Source organism: Drosophila sulfurigaster, chromosome 2R (assembly GCF_023558435.1).
Source record: "Drosophila sulfurigaster albostrigata strain 15112-1811.04 chromosome 2R, ASM2355843v2, whole genome shotgun sequence".
NCBI lineage: Eukaryota > Metazoa > Arthropoda > Insecta > Diptera > Drosophilidae > Drosophila > Drosophila sulfurigaster.
The window spans coordinates 21570233-21577943 of NC_084882.1; positions in this window are offsets into that span (position 1 = coordinate 21570233).

The following is a 7711-nucleotide window of genomic DNA, read 5'->3' on the forward strand; positions in this document are numbered from 1 at the left end:
AGCTCGACGCGACGCTCGAGTCAATTAGCAAGAATATTTAATTGCTTTAAATTTGCATAATTTCTGTCAACAAAAAGCCGGACTGCTTGCTGACTCCTTAACCCTCCAATTGCCTCTGCCCCCATCGTCCCCACCAGCTGTGAGCTTCTTGTCTCGAAACGTAGATGAAGATTTCACGCATTAGCTTCAATTAGCCATGACAATGATTGGTCAGTCAGTGTGTGTTGTCCTGGGAACTAGTCTGACCTGGCCTGTCCTGGGGCTAGGTCAAAAGAAAGATATCTAATGCCGGACTAATCTAAATTTGAATGCCCCCTTAAATGCTCGTGTGTGTGGCGGGCATTTCAATTAACCCGACGCACCTCAAAAACGCTAAGCCAAAGGTTCGCCATAAACTTGGGTAAGACAAATCCATGGCACACGCCAAGGAACATACGAATTTGACCTCATTTCAGTTCAGCTCAGCTGGTGAAGACGCACAACTAATTAGACACATGCCCCAGCCAGGACATGGAGACACAAACACAAATACAGTGCAGTTACAGCTACACAGTCTGATATGTGTGGTTATGAAAGTTCATTTGTATCTGAATCTTTTCGTGGTCATGTGTGTGTGTGTGTTTGTGTGCGCTTGACCGTACGCAAATTACTTCTGTCACAAATTTACGACAAGAAAAGTCGAGCGAACCCCAAAATGAGAACCCGAGGCTTACGAAGTGGGTCGAAATCGAACAAGAAGCAGAGCATTGCTTTTTGGTACATTTTCTCATTCGTTTACAAAAGGTAAATACTCAGTATCACGTATCTAAAGTTTTGCCACGTTTTATGGGCACACACACACACATACTCACTCAATAGGCAAAGTCAGGCCGAGCGACCTTCATAAAGATGCGTATCTTAACGATGACAGTGTAAAAGTTGCAGCATTTTCAGTAACATACACACTTGCCTCAAGATCCAAAAAGACTGACATACTGCTGTTGGTGTTCCATTCATTGTCTTCGATTTACTCGTAAGCGCAGCTAAAAGTTAACTTAAAAACCCCGAAAATCTAACCCAAAACTAAAACTGCTTCTCCTCACACTTAGTGACAATGTCTCTATGACTCGTTTGGCTTATCGAAGCCTTTTCAATGCCCCGTAAGGGTGCAAGGACAAAAGGAGCGTTAGATGCAAGTGCGACGATAAGCATAATATGCGTTTTCCTCGGCTGCTCATTAGGTTAGCATGCCCCACGGGCTGTCTCGGCCGTCGGCTGTCCCTTGTCGGGTGTGGCAAGGATAACCGGTTGGACGGCAATAATTACAGGCTCAACTCGGCACTAAATTCATAAACACTTTACATAGTTTTTAACGGCCAACCCTTTAACAGCTTTGTGACCAACAAAAGGACACATCCACCACCTGAGCTTCTTCGCCCAGCCATGGCCAGTTTCTTAATTTACGCTACGTGACACAGAGACAGGCACAGCAAGTGTTGCAGGATGAACTACAGAGTTATAGAAGGACAATGTGTAGAGATAAGTCTGAAGAACTATTCTATTGTTTCGAAAGTTGCCCGTCTGGGTACGTTTATTGTTTCTTAAAGATTAACATCTTGCCAGCTTACCACTGAGTTATGGGCAAAGTTGCAGTCAGCCAATGAACTGACCACAATATCAACATAGTTGAATAACCCGAAATCTGCATAAAGTTGTAAACAAATAACTGGCAATGAAATCATTTGGAAATCATGAATGGGCTTGCGTAAAACAGCGGGAAAAGGGCAACAAGGAGTGGTCGACTGAAAGTGAAAACGTGTGAAAACAAAAACAAAAACGAAACGAAACCAACAAAAAAGAAATGTGTAATACGAAAGGGCGCAAGGAAAACGAGCGTATAATTTTCGCATATTGAGTAATCAATTAAAATTAACTGAAAAACGAAATAAAATGAAATACGCTACGCATGTCAAACAAACTACTCACACACACACACGCACACACCCATATGGACACAGACAGACAGTTGCAGGCATCCTCCAGGACAATGTTGTGACCCGTTGCAGGAGCCGGAGCCGCCGCCGTCGTCGTCGTAATTGTAGTCGTAGTCGGAGCCGGACTGAGATCCGTGTAAACCATGGCCTCATTCCAATGGGGTGCGTGCTGCTTGCTTTATTAACCGGCACACACATACACACACTTATGCAAACACATAAACGTTCTCACACTTTGGCGTCCTGTGCGTTGTCGGCCCCCGCGTGGAACCCGTTCAACTCATTCATCGGACACAGAGCCGGTGTTCACTTTGCTTCTCTCTTTTTTTTCGCTTACTCACACCATTACAATGCAATATATAATAACAACAACAACCACAACACCAACACCAACTGTGTTCCAATGCCGCTCAAGGTCAAACCATAATTGTTGATAATGAAAATTATTTCGCTCTCTCTCTCTCTTGCCTCTTTTTTTGTGCTTTTATTTTTTTTATTTTTTATTGTTGGGGTCGTGAACATTTTAATGGCCTCGTTTCTCATATTTATTTTTGTCACTTGTTTTTCTTTAATTTTTATTTAATATAATTTCCACAGACACCTCTCTGTTGACACCCAGATCGCCCCATTTCAGCAAATAATTGCCGAAAAAAGAGGAAAGCAAAAATACAAGCGCCCAAAAGTATGCAACATAATTAAAAATCAATGGCACACAAACTGATAAAGGCTACGGGGCGTATGGAGTACGTGTGGCGGGAGTGTGGAAATAACCAGATTTTCCACATTAAAAGCGCGCGCACCAGCATGCACTTAATTTTTTATTTTTATTTGTGTTTTTTTTCATTCGTTTTATTTTTATTTGGTGCAGTTTTTTTTGCGCTTCTTTTGGCAAGCCATTTATTTTTTATGGTTTTTTAATTTATTTTTTATTTGTACAAAACGATGGATAAAAAAATGCGCGCGAATGCGAAACTCAGTGCAGAAATCGACAAAAATGTAAAAAACGTAAAAAACAAAGAGCAAAATATACAAAAAACGCCGGTCAGCAGGCGAGCAGCGTCCACGATTCGAATGTTTGGTGTTGTCTGTGAGTGTGTGAATGAGTTCTGTCTCTCTCTCTCTCTCTGTCTCTGTGAATGTGCATATTTTGGTAACTGAATGATTTTATGTGTGTGTGTTCATTGTTGTGACTGCCAATGAACAGTAAAACTGTTGCTGACAAAACTAATATAAAAAATAAAAGCTTGTTACTCACGAGCTTGTGCGGTTTCTTTGGTTAAAATATTGTATTTGATTTTACTTCATATTTGGGAAAGTCAACTTCCAAGCTGGTTCTCCGATTAACTTCTTATCCGCTTGTGTTGCTTTTCACCTTTCTCGCTGCTGACTTGGTCCTGGCAATCAGCTTAAACACCTCAGCGTAGCAACTCGGCAACCATGTGTTGCTTCAGCTGACAAAAAAAAAAGCAAGAAGAATGTCGAAAAAAAGGCGCCACTTCAACTTTCACTCGTATATTTCATTTTATTTGCGCTCATTACCTTGCATTGCTTTTTCCTGCACCTTTTTTATTTTGGTTCTTTTTTGACACCCCACACATGCACACACAGACCCAGACTCGTATTGTGAGCGAGCCATGTCCTGTGTGAGCTCTCACACTGTTGCCGAGCGTAAACGCGACGCTCAGTTCGCCTGCTCGGCTTGCCACAACGCAACACGACCCCTACTACCACGTCCTCGGTCCTGCTTCTCCTTCGACCGCTCATCTGCTGTGCAATTTTTGTGTTGTGTTGTGCCTTTTTTTGCCGGCTTGTAAAAATCACGTGAAATTTTTAAAATTGCAAAATAATGCCGGTCAAACTCATTATACATATATGGCACAGACACATACATATGTGTTGTATTTTTCGCTCTCTCTTTCTCTCTCTTTCCCATTCTCCACTTCTCAATGAGTGCATGTTAAAGAGCTGTGCAACAGCTGGCAATTTCCAACACATAAACAAAAAAAATAAGGTGTAATATTCAAATAGTACGGCGAATAGTAAAGCTATCCTGAATCGTCCTGAGTTGTCTTCCATTACAATTTGCGACAAAGAATATTTAAACTCCCATTTTTCATAAATTTTTTATCTTTAAAAGTATTAAACTGAATCGGCTGAGAAACTGAGAAGTTTTATAAAATATTAAATTTAAAATAATTACTTTATGAAATTAATATTTAGTAGTATGAATATTTAAATCTCAAATTAAACTAAATAAAATAAATTAAACTTAACAAAGTGCTTAAATAGTTATTGCTACACATTAATACATTACAATTTTATTGTTATTATTATTATAGTTTTATTTGTTGAATTTTTCTTTATAAATATGTTTTGATAAATACAAATATAGAAAAATATGCTACAAATACATACTACAGTTTATTTATATCGCATTGTAACCTTTGTATTTTGGCCATTAATTAATTGTTTTTATTAATAATATAATTACTACAATAATAGTATAATTACTACACCATAATAAAGTTTACTTAATAGTAAAGCAATAATACAAGTTTTATTGGGATTTGCTTTTTTTGTTTAATTTTTATTCATATAATTCTACTATAATAATTGTAATTTCTTTTGTAATATTTTCATTAGGCAGTTGCCTTATACTTTCTTTGTGAGTTATTAAAACACACACGTAAATACTTTTGAAATTTAAGCTGCATTCAAGCTGCAGTTGCATTGTTGAGGCGTCTCCCTTAGTTGCCAGCACGTGAATAACCCTAATTGTTATCAGCAGGTTGTTAAACCCAACTCACTTGTACACGGTTGTATTTTAAATCAACAAAATTACTACAAAGAATCAACGAAGTCAGTCGATGTTGACGATGATGATCACGGTGATGATGAGACAACCAGTCTGGGGCATTGTTTGTTAGCCATCAATGAAAGTTTTTAATTTGTTGCCCTGCAAGCACATAGCGTTCCCTTCCTCGATTCGAACTGCAGTTTTGGCCTGCATAATATGCACTTTGCTCTGACTTTTCCCCCGTTTTTGTTTTTTTGGGGGTTGGTTAAGGTTTTTGCCAACTTGATGTCTAGTAGAAGCAGACAAGCAGACACAAATGCAGACGCAGACGCCCAAAACGCAATTACCCGAAACGATGAATCGCCGTCTTTGCATGGTGCCCATCCTGGTGCAGTTGAGTTCGGTTCAGTCAGGTTTCTTTTACTATCCAGGCCAGGCAGGCACTCATTGAGGGCGTTGAGATCATGTAAATGTGTGCAATTGCATGCAATTTTGGGCGCAAAAGTTTCTGCAAATTGCATATCGTGCTGGGGGGAGATTGAGTGCAGCAAGAAAAGGCGAAATTGCGCTTAAGATTAAACTTGGAAGCGCACCAAAGTGTGCAATTAGTTTTGGCGCCAGTTGAGGGCGCAATATTCTGCTCTGCCGTCGTATTGCATAACAAGCAGCGCACCAATATAAACTCATTTCCTTGACCTCAAAAGCATGTCGAGAGACACACACATTTGTGTATGCGAGTATGTGTAATAAAGGTGCGGCCAAGCAAATCGCTGATGACTTAAGGGTTTGTGGACAACATACACAAGGTGACACACATCTGTGTGTGTGTGTTGACAACACTTGCGACCAAATTGATACTAAAACGAACACAAAAATAGCAGCTAGTTGCGGGTCAGTTGCGGGTCACTTGCCCCAGAGGATTCAAAGACGACGCTAACTTGCCGCACCTTTGCTTACTTACACGTGGCAACACACACACACACACAAGTAACAACAAGCAAACACGCGTGTAAATAGTGGCAAAGGCAAATATTTTCAGAGCCAAGGATTTCATTATCCTTATCACATGACAAGCGGCATTTTCCACCAAAAGCGCAAGAGTGGCAAAAGATGTCGTCGCCGTCCATTGTGTGTTTGGATCGTCTGCCAGGCGCCAGGACTTCAGGACGCCCTCGGTCAAGTAAAGTTGCAAGCTTAGTTGTGCTCGGCATGTCCTTGTACGAAATGTCCTTTAAGCTGTTCTACTTTAATTACAATATGCCGCTGATGTCTCTTTGCAGCACTTGCTGTTATTGTAGTCTTCGTTGTTGTGGTTTATACGCTGTCTCCTGAGATATTTCATGCCGGCCGCTGCCACACCACAGTGTCTGAGAATTAGAGATAGTATGTGTGTGTGTGGGTGTTCGGTGTGTGTTGTCTGTTGTGTGTGACACTCCTTTGGTTCTTTTGTGTTTATAGTTAACGGCGGTTTTGCACTTAACTATTTGCATGTTCATACTGTAATGTCGTCGTCGTCGTCGCCTTAGTCAACTTTAATACCCTTGCTTAAGATATGACAACTGGAACAAAGATTTTGTCTTAGCTGATGAGATTCCATAACCTTTGGTAATAAATGGAAACTTATAGTCAACGTATTATTAGTAACATATTATATATGAAAATAATGCTGGAATAAATTTATTACAGTTTTCGATGCGAAAAGAATTTAGAAAAATAATCATTTTTTATTTTCTTTTTATTCCATTCATTCTTCTTAAGTTAAACACAAAACATATTTCATATTCATTTTTATGTTCATTGAATGATCGTTCTTGGGCTTTAATAAATATATGATATAACTATTCTTTTGTTTGCGCTATATAGAAGATTGTAATCTTAAAATTTTTTTAAACGTATTCAACAGTGGCTGTTATCTGGGCTTCTTTTAATTCTAATAATTTTAATTATTAATTACTAGAAAAAATAAAATAGAAAAAATTGTTTTAGAAGATTTGTTGGAACTATTGATTTTGCAATAATTTAAAAATAAAAATAAATAACTTTTTATTTATTAAGAGTATACGTCAGTCGTTTTGTTTAATATTCCAATAAGTGTTTATCATTGTCGCTTTCTTGTGCTGAAGATGACGTCGTCCTAGCTATGCTCCCTTGTGCTTGTATAGGTAATTACAATGCTCGTCGTCACGACAACACAAGACTTGTGTATGTAATTGAAATAAGCTACATTGTTATATTATACTTTGCTGGTCTACTTCTTCTGGTAATATCTTTATTAAAGTGTCCTTGTGAGTTTTGCAAGAGGCGTATCTAAATTATAAACAGATCGGCTTGGGTATCATTCGAAGAGAACAGAAACGTGATAATCAAACGGGTTGTTAGTGGAGCCTAATGCAGTTTTTGTTGTTTGGAAAATAAATTGGAGTTGGCTTTGACAAATTGGGGGCAGGCAAGGAATGGAGTTGGGTTGGGTAAGGCTGCCATTAAAAGCAACTGTCGCAAACTCATAGACAGCCATTGCAACTGCCAACTGGCAACTGCTAACGGACAAGGGGCAACTGGCAACGGGCAACAACAAAGGCAATGGCAACAGACAACAAATTGATATATATGAACAAGTCCGCGGATTGACAAAGCAGCTGCAGCGTAAAAGCCCAACCATGTTGCCTGTCTACCCGTATCTACCCCAAGCTCCAATTCCAGCTCCCTGCTCCCACGTCCTGGGTCCAAATCCAAAGCCCAAATCCTCCATCCCTTAGAAGCTTGCAACGCCCGCAGCAGCTGTAACAAAATTCACCAGCAGCAACAACAACAGCAACAAAAATGCGACAGTTGATGTTGCCATTGCAGTTGCTTTTGTTGTTATTGTTGTTGTCGCGAAAGTGCATTTTGCGTATGTTAACGACGGCGGTTCACGGGGCGGATGAGCAATGCACGCAGACGC